Source organism: Megalops cyprinoides, chromosome 8, assembly GCF_013368585.1.
Source record: "Megalops cyprinoides isolate fMegCyp1 chromosome 8, fMegCyp1.pri, whole genome shotgun sequence".
NCBI classification, from domain to species: Eukaryota; Metazoa; Chordata; class Actinopteri; order Elopiformes; family Megalopidae; genus Megalops; species Megalops cyprinoides.
Window position 1 is genome coordinate 18,502,070 of NC_050590.1, and position 12,452 is coordinate 18,514,521.

Sequence of the window (12,452 nt, forward strand, 5' to 3'; positions counted from 1 at the left end):
GTACTTTTAGCAAATGACAAATTTAGCAATGCACTTGCATTATACAATAACACTCACTTGCACAGGCTCGGAATTAAGGTCCTTAATGTCAAATTTGTGTAGCTAGTAAGGTGAAGACATGTTGGCATGCTACTTGTGAACAATGTAACGTAATGTTTTAGCTGGGTAGCTAAAAAAATATCCTGACCGAAACTGAAGTATGCATCGTAGCTAGTTACATGCTTTAAGATAGCTAGCTACATCTGCCTGTAAATGCCACAGTTATTTTCTTGCAAGTTATCTAGATTAATTATCTAATTAACAGTAAGATACATTACACCATTTATAACAAACAGTAGACGTCCCCTTGGAAATGTTGATGCTATTGTGTTTCTCATTTTGCTTGTTCTCCTTCTGTACTACCCTGCAGTATATTTGCTTGTTTGTTGGTTTATGATGTTACTGCACATACATTTGATAAAATGTTTAGAATTTGTGTTGAAATTTTTGAAGTTTTGTGTGTGTGTGTGTGTGTGTGTGTGTGTATGTGACAGAGAGAGAGAGAATGCATGCATTTGCACAGCAGGTGATGCAGAATGGTGTATCATAGACTGGCTTACTCCCTATAGAATCTCCTGCCAAAATTGACAGGATTCCTGTTCCCAGCGTCCGATTCTTCTGAGAGCGGGACAATTTTCAGCATTGTAATGATGATGGATCAACAGTGCATTTAGCCAGATGCAGTGCAACAACATGCTCACAAGGGTACACATTCATTTGCAATTCAGACCCGAATGAAACCTGCTCTTTCCTCTGCTCTAAACATGGAACAAGAAATGCTAATTCAAAATGTAATTCAATTCTAAATGTAATTCAAAGTACCACAACCCTTTTCAGTGCAGTTGGAGACAGTAGGGTTATGTAATTACTCTGTTATTTCTTGTCTCTAATTCATGTTTCCCTGAGAGAATTAACTTGTTCCTAAAAGACCACTTCATATCAGCTTTTGAGGAGAAGGAAAAGGAGCAATCAATTTTAATCATGAAAAAAAAAATCATGAGAATAAATCAATCCTTTTGGGAAAAAAAGTGAGGGAAAGTTGTTGAATCGAGAGCATTCAATGGTACTTCAGTGGCTTGATATCCTTTAAATGACAACCCAGTCTCACAACAATTTGTATAACAGTTACATAATATTAATCTATTATTCATCTTGGTGCAAGCGTAATGAAGCAAAAAGTCGTTTGCACCAACAAGAATTTTAAATCATTGCATTTTTGGCCGGCGATTTTGGTCCTCATTCACGTAGACGCAAATGGAACATCCAATCAGAAAACCAGTGACACAATTGCGAGTGGCTAATTACGAGTGAGTCCGTCAGAGTCGGGAAACACAGGTCATTCATTCCATTCTGCACTTTTCTTATACAGAGGTAAGGATTTCTTCCCACCTTATAACTTTAAATAGTTATTGGTTATATGGTTAAACTGAAATTTCCATCTGTCATACTCTACTGTCAATACACGTGTTTACCTTGTCGTTACGAAAAAAAAAAAAAAACGTTTTGTTGTCCACATTTCATAGATTTAAGCCTGGTAGGGAGCTCATAGCCACACAGCTAACGGGCTTACTATTAAAAGCTTGGTAGGGCGCTAGCTAAATACCTAATAACTAAACAGGCATGGTTAGGCAGGTTAGCTATTTTAGAAGATACAGCGGGCTATTTTAACAGCAGCTTCCCCAACCCTTTCCTCTCAGCTGTATTTGCTATAGCTACATATAGTTACCCTTAGTGATGGATAGATAGATAGATAGATTTATTCCAGTTAGCTTGTTAGCTAGCTAAATAGCTAAGACCTGACCATACTTGACTGACTGCAGTGTTTCCACATGTGCAGCTAACATGTGTGTAGCTAACACGCTATGTAATTCCCAATCTGACATGTAGTGTAAGCTAACTATTCTATTCTATCTTTTGGGCTGTCCCTAGAATTACCCAAGGAGGTTGTTAGTTCATTTGGTTCCTGTTCTGAAACTTTGAAACTTTGATAAATTTTGGTTAATGGTAGTTGACATGTTGTGCAAAAAAAACGAGTGTGGGCTGTTACACTCATATACCATATTTCAATGTAAAAGAATCTTAATATCTTATGTCACTTAAATTATGAATGCCGACATGTAAAACTATGTCTCATAAATCATAACTGTGCTTTTATAATATCATGGATCTTTCCATTCTCATGCACTGTAAAATAAATGTTTAAGCCTAGCCTATAGCCTAGGTTAGTGGCTAATGTTACCTCAACTCAGAGCAACTCGATTGTGTCATTAAGAGAAATACCGTTCAGTCATCGTAGTAATCAGGATAAATTGGCAACTAAAGAATTAGGACGACCCAGACCAAATTTAAACATCAAGTGTCTACAAAGGGGGGAAATCATATAACTAGGGATTTTCGCGGAGCTGGTATGAGTGGAAAACGTGGCTAGCAGGCTAGGTGTTAATTTACCCATTGAACGGGTCACCATCCACATTTAAAGCGATTTGCTCATTGCCCATTGCTTTGTCGCTGACAGTTGGTCGCTAGTGGGCGTTCCAGGCTCTGTTTGCCTAGGTGTCCCTGTTGTATATTTCCCACCCCAAATGTTTCAGAGTGAAACAAGCAGTAGCTGGCTAGTTCTACAAGACCATAAATACGGTGTGTGAATTGTGTGTGTAGATTGTGTTTCATAGACAATCTGGCAACTTGGGTAACGTCAGACAAACACAAAACTTATGGATCCATGTATGATGACTATTCATAATAAAATTAATAGTATCATCGCAAGGGGTAAGTTTTGCTGTTTATTTTGAAATGTGGTAAGTTGTGAGGTGATAGGGACTTCGTGACTTATTCAACCGAGAAGCAGGAGTGTGAAAATGGGTAAAGAAATTAGTAAAGATATTACTTTGCAGAAGTTAGATCTGTCTTCGTAACGTGATTACTTTGGTATGAACAAATATGTGACTAGCATCATTTCAAAGCTCTGGTTCTGCTCTTTCTTGTGATATGTGTTCCATATCTATGTGTGGCAGGAGTGGAGGGGGGGTTTTTAGTGTTGACTATGCCACCTAGGGGAATTTCACCCCAAGGAAATTAAGTTTGCCCACTTTGGGCCCAAAAAGATCACACAGGTTCGAAATACACTTAAGACCAGAGATGTGATTTCACAAATGTACAGAATTTTATTCACAATTCTAGTTAAAATTACAGACAGGCAACTATGGTGGCCCTGAAGTGCAAAACACAACAGCAAATCAAAAATCACGACAGCAAAATAAAAATCACAGCAGCAAAATAACAAAACACAACAGCAAATCAAAAATCACAACTGCAAATAAAAAAACACAACAGCAAAATAAACATCACAACTGCAAATCAAAAAACACAAGAGCAAATCAGTAATCACAACAGCAAATCATTAAACACAATGACATTCATTTCTACCAGAAGTCTTCTGTCTGAATGTTTTTGTTGCGGGAAGAAAGGTTAGTTCCATTTCTTATCGTCCTAGGAAGTTGAAATGACCACTCAAGAATTTTAAATTATCAAGCAGTACTTTGATGCTGGACATACATATGAAGTCATGCTTGACATGTTGTCCATGTATCACAATATAAAAATGAGTCTGCACACTTTAAAGACAGGTTAGGATAAGGGTTAGGGTGTGAAGGATGATTATATAGGAGAAAAACTATTCGCCTTTAGTGGATGTGAGACGTGCCATTCTGACAGAGCTGCATGGGCCCAGGCAACTGTTCAGTTATCAAACAATGTAGCAAGTGCTTCAGCAGAAATACAAGCTACTTGTTAAACATTACACGGTGATGAGGTTGCTGAAACAACGAAATCCTCAAGGGACAGAGTCGAGAACAAGACAGAGGTTTGTCCAACGCGCGTACCACTCCATGGGCCCAAACTACATCTGGCATGTAGATGGGTATGACAAATTTAAACCCTTTGGTTTGGCCCTCTCGGGATGTATTGATGGCTTTTCGAGGCGAATTTTTATGATTAATGTTTCTTAAACTTTCACACTTTTTTGAGATGATGTGGTCCATTTCAATATCATCTTTTTGGACTTAACTGTTGGGATACAAGGGTTTCTCAAAAGTGTGACCATTACTTCTAATGTGACAAGATTTCAAGTTACAAAATTGCCACTCACTCAGTATTGTTTGGAGGGTCACTGCTTAAGGGAACCACATTAAGATCTTCACTCCCATCCTCATCATCTTCAATCACAACAGGAGCATACAGCTCTCTGTATTTGCTGCAAAAAACATTTGATGACAACAATGTGCTACAAAAGCTTTGCTTATACCTCAAATCTTAGACATAGTGACTATATGACCGTGAGTGTTGAAACTGTTGAAACACTAAAAGAACACCTGTAGAATGTGTCCTCGGTGGTCTTCACAGCAGTCTTGGGGGCAAAACCTGCATCAACAGTCTGGGTGGCAAAGGCTACATCTTCAACACTAATCATTAACAATTGAACATTATCAATCAACATATATGGCACTTTTTGACATCTTTAAACGCAACTGGGTGGTAGGAAAACCGTTGTATAAAAGCAATATGGCAAAGTGATTGTAGCGTTGATATACGCCATATCACCATATCACCACAGCTGTGATCACCTCCAGCACATGCTTCTGGCCGATATATCCTCTACCCACACCACCCACAGATGTCAGGTTAACAATATGACAAGATAATGGCCCTACTCAATACCTTGATGTCTTCAATGCTTCTTGAAAGGTTCCCTCTAATGGGTCATTATTGTCTGGAATACATATCTTATTTGAGAGTGACATGTTAGCATAAATATGAAGATATCACAATGTTGCATATAGATTGAATACTGTTGTAATTGTATATGACTGTGATGGAGTGCCGTCACTACGGTTGAGTATGCACTCTGACTGCCATACCAACGAGCCTGGCTCTTTGGTGTCGCAGTCAAAGTGGCATGGTTGGTACCCCGTAGACCCAGGTTTGAGGCTGGGTGGGGTGACTGCTCTCGCCCTTCGCTACAATTACATTACAAGTCAAGATTATTCTTAAAATGTGTAATCATAATAAATTACTATACAGCTGGTCAGAATGCTACAGAAAGTTCCATTGACTTGAATGGGCCACACCAACATTTGGCGGTCCGTTATTTCTGCATAACAGACTGCTGAAAATGTTTAATAGCCACTGTCAATGGCAACGGGTTTTGTGCTTCTGAGACAGTTTACATCATAGATGGCTTATTATACGGCTACATGCCAAAACTTGGGGAAAAAAATCACACAATATGTTGTTTTAAATGAATTTATTGTTGATTCTTGACTTCCGCTGAGGAAAACAGTTCCTCTGAAACTTTGGAGCGTTGTGGTTGCAGAATTTTCTCTCCTGCTGTATGGTTCTGTCCAATCAGTGACATTCTTGGGAGGGAACAGATGCCATTTCCAATAGAAATTAATTTCCGGTAGAAATTAATGTCGTTGTGTTTAATGATATGCCGTTGTGATTTTTGATTTGCTGTTGTGATTTTTATTTTGCTGTTGTGATTTTTATTTTGCTGTTGTGATTTTTGATTTGCTGTTGTGTTTTGCACTTCAGGGCCACTGTAGGCAACCCCAACAATTAACAATTCTATTTGAAACCCACAAACAGGCAACCCCGACAATTTGTTAGCAATTCTAATTAAAATCAGACAGGCATGCCACAACTGATAGGGCGGTACACTGGTAACAGCCTCTGCAAATACACAACTTTCACATACACACGGAACACAGCAACAAGTTAGCTGCACGTAAAATATTGCACAGCGCCCTATGGGAGACAAAGAAATAATAGCCGGTTCCTTATTTAATACAAAGGCCACTTATCTTTTCAAGCCAGGATGAACACCGGCATTGCCTTCCAGCCACCCCAGCACAGCACAGTATACCAGGCCCAAATAAATACAACCACAAGTGTCAACTGGAACTAAAGAACATAAATTAAACACACACAGTGACTGAGGTATCGTTAAACCAATTGGGGAAAACAAAACAGACAATAAAACAATCAGGAGGGGAAAAATGAAGCAGCCAACAGTAGTTTAGCCACATACACGCTTAGCAGGAAATAACCAACTAAACGTACAGACACAAAATTATTATTAATAATAATAATAATAATAATAATAATACAACACAACATGGGCCTCTAAATCATCCAAAAATAAAGACAAAAACAAACAGCAAAATCAAATGTAGAAACAAAACAGCAAACCAATGTAGAGACATATTAACAAAATCAATGTAGAGACAAACCAGCAGCGCCGCCGGGGAAAGGAGGCAGTGCATGTGAAAAGACCATCCACCATTGTGAAAAATTCACATCCCTTCTTCTCGGTTGAATTGCTCGCAAAGTATTCATGGCTAACAATGCTAGTTGCTTGTTTATGCGACGAAGTGTTGGCAATAAAAATATGCCAGGGAGAGAGGTGCAGCTTCCTGAACCGTGAGGGGGTGAGAGCTGCAAAGGCCGTGGTGACAACAGACCAGAGACCAAGAGAGAGGAAGCTATGTTAGCTAAAAGCAAAAGGAGAAACGAACAACGTTGATAAAATAAAATGAGCTAGCCTACCTCGAACGGAAGCGAAACTGCCTTAAGCAGAGACTCATAGCAGAAAATACTACTCTGTATCCACAGCAGAGACGAGCCAACTACGCTACAAAGCAAAGAAGCGGGGGCAGATGTAACGCCAGTGACTCACGCCATAAACATACCGTACAGGAAAGAAAACGGTAAGAGTGCATACATTAAAATCATTAGAGAAACAAATTGCGAAGGGACATGGCAACTTGACCAGTCAAGCCAAACTGTACACGCCACCAACATGGAAACCAAGTTCCCAGGGAGAGAAAGGGAGTGGGAACAGACATACATATGCAATGATGAGTTCATGAATAATTCAAACAAGAGGGTGGAGATGGACGCAGAGCTGTATGCAGATTGTAACTATGATTACATTTGATGTAAATTCAAAATTATTTTTGTTGCCAACACTTCATCACATAAACAAGCAACTAGCATTGTTAGCCATGAATACTTTGCGAGCAATTCAACCGAGAAGAAGGGATGTGAATTTGGACGCAGGCTGCGTCTGTCGGGCTTTAAGGGTTAAAAGACATTTTTAGTGAGAATTGCAAGTGATAAATCATTTTTAAAAGATTTTTCCAGAGACCACCCAAAATTTTTCTGTTGAGGCTTTCAGGGGGTCTCAAGTGTCAATCAAGGGGTCTCAGACCCCGGAAAAACCCCTGCATTTCGCACTCTGTATATCGCTAGTGTATGCACATGGACAGAGCTACGCTTCAACAGTGACATTTCACCAACTTTTAATTTCTTTTAGTTCACAGTACAGTACAGTTTATCGATCAAAACCGCAACTTTTACTGGTTTCTGTAACGCTTTGTTAAGGCATATTTTAGGCCCAATCCCATTTCTATTCCTTTCCCCTTCCCCTTTCCCCTACCCCTCCATTTTGCGCTTTCACGTGAGGGGTAGGGGTATCCCAATTCTCTTTTGGATCGAGGGGAAGGGGTAAGGGGAAGGGCTACACACCCCTTCCAGCGAAGATTTTCCAGGACACACTTCAAATGAAGGGGTAGAAGTAATTTCCCAGAATACACCGTGTTCATCGGCAACATGACTATGCAAACTACCAAAGACATCCATAAATGTAAATATTTTCGGCATTAATAAAGATTTTAAAATTATGACAGTCATTGTTTTATGTTACTCTCATCTTGTGCTCATATATTCACTGGTCTTTTCTTCATAGAAAAGTTTTTGAAAAATCGCTGTTAGCAGCCTAATGTTAACGTTAAGTTAACGTTACCTCAGTACACAGTCTCGCGCATTTGCTGAACTTTTTCCCGTTCGTCTGATATGAATGAAAAAGCCCACTATCTCTGTTTTCTTTTGGTGACATCCATTGATATTTAGTTGTTAGTTGTTGTTGTAAACGAACAGTGCTTTTCATTTTTGTGCTTAGTGCAACATGATTCCCCTGTCTCATGTTTTGTAACCAGGGACACCAGAGGAAACCCGAAGGCTCATACGGTTCCGAGCAGAAAACAAAGAGCGTTTCCTTTCGAAAATTTCCATTTTGAAATACTCGGCGAAACAGCTTTGGGAGTGAGTCCGTTGTTAAAACATCCCTGTTCCTGTGCTTGCTTTTGTTACATAGCCTTTATTAACTTCATTACTGTTCATATTGGTTGATATAGGACCCCAATAAAAGACATGGAGTTGGAAGGAAAGGTGACTGCCCAACAAGCATCTAAAAAGTAGGAGAAACTAAAGAAAAAATATAAGGTAAGCAGTGTGTATCTAAGTTATGTGGTGTCACGTGAAAATTTAACTTTAACAATCTCACTGCCAGGCCTACATGAACCTAGTTATAACATTGTTGTGTTGTGTGTGTGTGTGTGTGTGTGTGTGTGTGTGTGTGTGTGTGTGTGTGTGTGTGTGTGTCAGGACTTGAAAAACCCAAAAACTGGCTCTGGAACAGATGCTGGTGAGGTAACAGCTTCCACATGGCAGTATTTTGAAGACATGCATGAGGTGTTGGGTGCCAGGCCTTCAGTGGACCCCCCTGTAGTGGTGACATCCTTTGTTGATGAGGACCCAACATCAATCCTTATGGTAATGTTTTTAAATGGGTGGATGACGAATCATACAATTCAAACTGTCCATGGTGTCACATATGAATAAAAACTGTACTTATGATTTGTCTTATTCCTTTAGGAGACTGTCGAGCCCAGGAGCCCAGGAGCCAGCACCTCACCAGCATCAGTGCCAAGTACTCCAGGAGAGTCAGATTGTCCCACGGCAATGGCAAGCCCCCCAATTCCTTCACCAAAGAAAAAAAAACGAAAGGCAAATAATGCCATTGTGAATTTCTTGGTTGAGGAGGCTCGAAAGGAAGAGTGAGGCCAATTCAGAGAGGTTCTTGGGGCTCTTTGAAAAATTGATTGAGAAGTTGTAGGTGTTTTTTGTCATTTCAACTTCTTTGTTTACAAGTTCTTTTCCTTGTTTACAGGTTGCATTGCACAACTGTTGTTTAAATATACCTTTTTATTTTGTATATTTTGTTTTTCATGGTTATTTATAACATTTTACAGACATGTAAGTATTGTTGTTTACCCTGACTGCTAGATATTTGAAGATTGTTCTAAATTTTTACTTTCCCATACCTGGATTTTCCCTTGGACTGCCTCTCTGGTTTAGACCCTGCCTGTGAACTGTTTAACGATCTGCCTTGCGATTTCATTAAATCTGCCCGGAAACCGACGCACTTGTGGTCTGCGATTGAGTCCTTGCCTGAGCCCCTGACATTACGAACTAGCCACCATGGACCCAGCAAACCTACCTCATCTGAAGGCCGCGCTGGAGCTGCAAGGTGCGTTGTTGGGGGGGCATCAGAGTCAGCTGGACGCCATCGGTCGATCCCTGGAGAGCTTCGCGGCCAGCCTAGCTGGTGTCACTGCTCAGCTGCAGCAGCTGCAGCTGAACCAGGACAGCCGCTCCTCTTCCCCTCCGTCCGCAGCAGCCTCCCCGCCCGTCCCGCCCACGCCCCCGAGCCGGGAGCCCCGATTGCCACCTCCGGAGTCATATGCAGGAGATCCGGGAACCTGCCGGTCGTTCCTGTCCCAGTGCTCCTTGATCTTTGAGCTCCAGCCCTCCACGTTCCCTACGGACCGAGCCAAGATCGCGTACATCATCACCTTGTTGACAGGGCGAGCCAGGGAGTGGGGCACTGTGTTCTGGGACACCGATGCCCCTTTCTGCCACGTCTACGCCGCCTTTGCCGAGGAGATGAGGAAGGTGTTCGACCGCTTCAGGCACGGGCGCGAGGCTGCCAGGGAGATGCTGCTGATCCGCCAGGGGCGCCGGTCGGTGTTGGATTACGCCATCGATTTCCGCACCCTGGCTGCCACCAGCGGTTGGAACACCGAGGCGCAGTATGACACCTTCCTCCACGGTCTTGCAGAGCCCATCAAGGATGAGCTGGCCACCCGGGAGCTACCCCCCAGCTTCGACGCCCTGGTGGAACTGGCCGTCCGTGTGGACCAGCGCCTGACGCAGCGACGAAAGGAGAGAGCCGCCGGCGGACTGCCTGGTCCCTCTGGAGCCCCTCCCGCAGCCCAAAACCTCCGCTTCCTGCCTCTCCGGAGCCGATGCAGGTTGACCGCACTCGCCTGTCCCCCGCTGAACATCAAAGGAGGATCAGCACTAGGTCGTGCCTGTACTGCGGGCAGTCCGGCCATTTCGTGGCAACCTGTCCAGCAAAAGCCGGCGATCACCCGTAGCGAGGGGATTACAGGTGAGCGTTACTCCTATTTGCCAGTCCCCTGAAATCCGCCCCCTGTTCTCTGCCTCCCTGCTCGTCGGGAATCAGCCCCATGCGGTCTCTGTCCTAATGCCCGCGTCTCCCGGGCATCCCGCTGCACTCACCTCTGGAGGCCCACGCCATCACCGGAGCCCCGCTGGTCCGCATCACCCACGCCACTCCCCCGGTGAATTTCCTCATTTCCAGCAACCACCGCGAGACGATCGTGCTGCACATCATCGACACCCCTCAAGCTCCCGTGGTTCTGGGGTACCCATGGCTGGCCCAGCACAACCCCCACATCGACTGGGAAGGAAACAAGATCCTGGGCTGGAGACAATTCTGTCACTCCAACTGCCTTCGTGACGCTCTGGTCCCCGTATCACCGGTTGCCCCAGCTCCTGAGGAGTTCCCGGACCTGTCGGCTGTGCCGCCAGAGTACATGGATCTGAAGCTGGTCTTCAGTAAGTCCCGCGCTACCTCGCTGCCCCCGCATTGTCCCTACGACTGCGCCATCAACCTCCTGCCCGGCTCGTCACCTCCTAGGGTGCGCCTGTATTCCCTGTCTGCACCGGAAACCGAGGCAATGAACAAGTACATCCCTCGCCGCCGGCATTATCCGTCCGTCCTCCTCACCCGCCGGGGCTGGGTTTTTCTTTGTGGGCAAGAAAGACGGCTCCCACCGTCCCTGCATTGATTATCGGGGCCTCAACGCCATCATGGAGAGGAACCACTATCCCCTGCCACTTCTGTCTTCTGCTTTTGAATCGTTGCAGGGGGCCACTGTTTTCACCAAGCTGGATCTTCGCAGCGCCTACCATCTGGTTAGGATCCGAGAGGGGGATGAGTGGAAGACGGCCTTCAACACTCCATCCGGGCGCTACGAATATCCCGTCATGCCATTCGGTTTAACTAATTCCCCTGCCGTGTTCCAATCCCTGGTTAACGACGTCCTTCGGGACATGCTTAATCGGTTCGTGTTCGTTTACCTGGATGACATCCTCGTTTTTTCTCACTCCCTGTCAGAACGTGTCCAGCATGTCCGTCGTGTCCTACCTGTACGTCAAGGCGGAGAAGTGCAAAATCCACCGTAGCACTATCTCCTTCCTGGGTTTCATTGTCACGGCAGGGAGCATGCAGATGGACCAGCAGAAAGTCCAGGCGGTGGAGGAATGGCCACGTCCCGCCTCCCGTCGGGAGTTGCAACGCTTTCTGGGATTCGCTAACTTTTATCGACGTTTTATTCGCGACTATAGCACGGTGGCAGCTCCCCTCACAGCTCTAACGTCGGTCAAAAGGACATTCACCTGGTCCCCGGAAGCAGAAGGGGCTTTCTGCAACCTGAAATCCCGTTTTACCTCAGCGCCCATTCTGACTCAGCCAGACCCTGCCCGGCAGTTTGTGGTGGAGGTGGATGCTTCGGATGTGGGAGTGGGAGCTGTCTTGTCGCAACGCTCATCGGCTAACAACAAGCTCCACCCCTGCGCCTACTTCTCCCACCGCCTTTCGCCCACTGAGCGAAACTACGACATCGGCGACCGGGAATTGTTGGCCATCAAGCTGGCGCTGGAGGAGTGGAGGCATTGGCTGGAGGGGGTAAGTCTGCCGTTCCTGCTGTGGACCGATCACAAAAATCTAGAATATATCAGGTCGGCTAAGCGCCTTAACCCTCGACAAACCCGCTGGTCCCTGTTTTTCTCCCGATTGCACTTCACCCTGTCTTACCTCCCGGGTACCAAGAACCGTAAGCCAGATGCTCTTTCCTGTCAGTTCGCCCCTGCCGAGGAGACCCAGGAGCCCAGCACCATCCTGCCCGCCTGATGTATTGTCGGGGCGGCGCATTGGGACGTAGAGACCACCGTCCGCACCGCTCTCCGGGCCGAACCGGGTCCTAGCTCCTGTCTTCCTAACCGTCTTTTTGTTCCCCAGTCTGCTCGTTCCCAGGTCCTGCAGTGGGGGCACTCCTCTAGACTTGCCTGCCATCCCGGTGCTCGTCGCACCACGGCGTTCATCGGTCAACGATTCTGGTGGCCCACCATGGCTAAGGGCAACC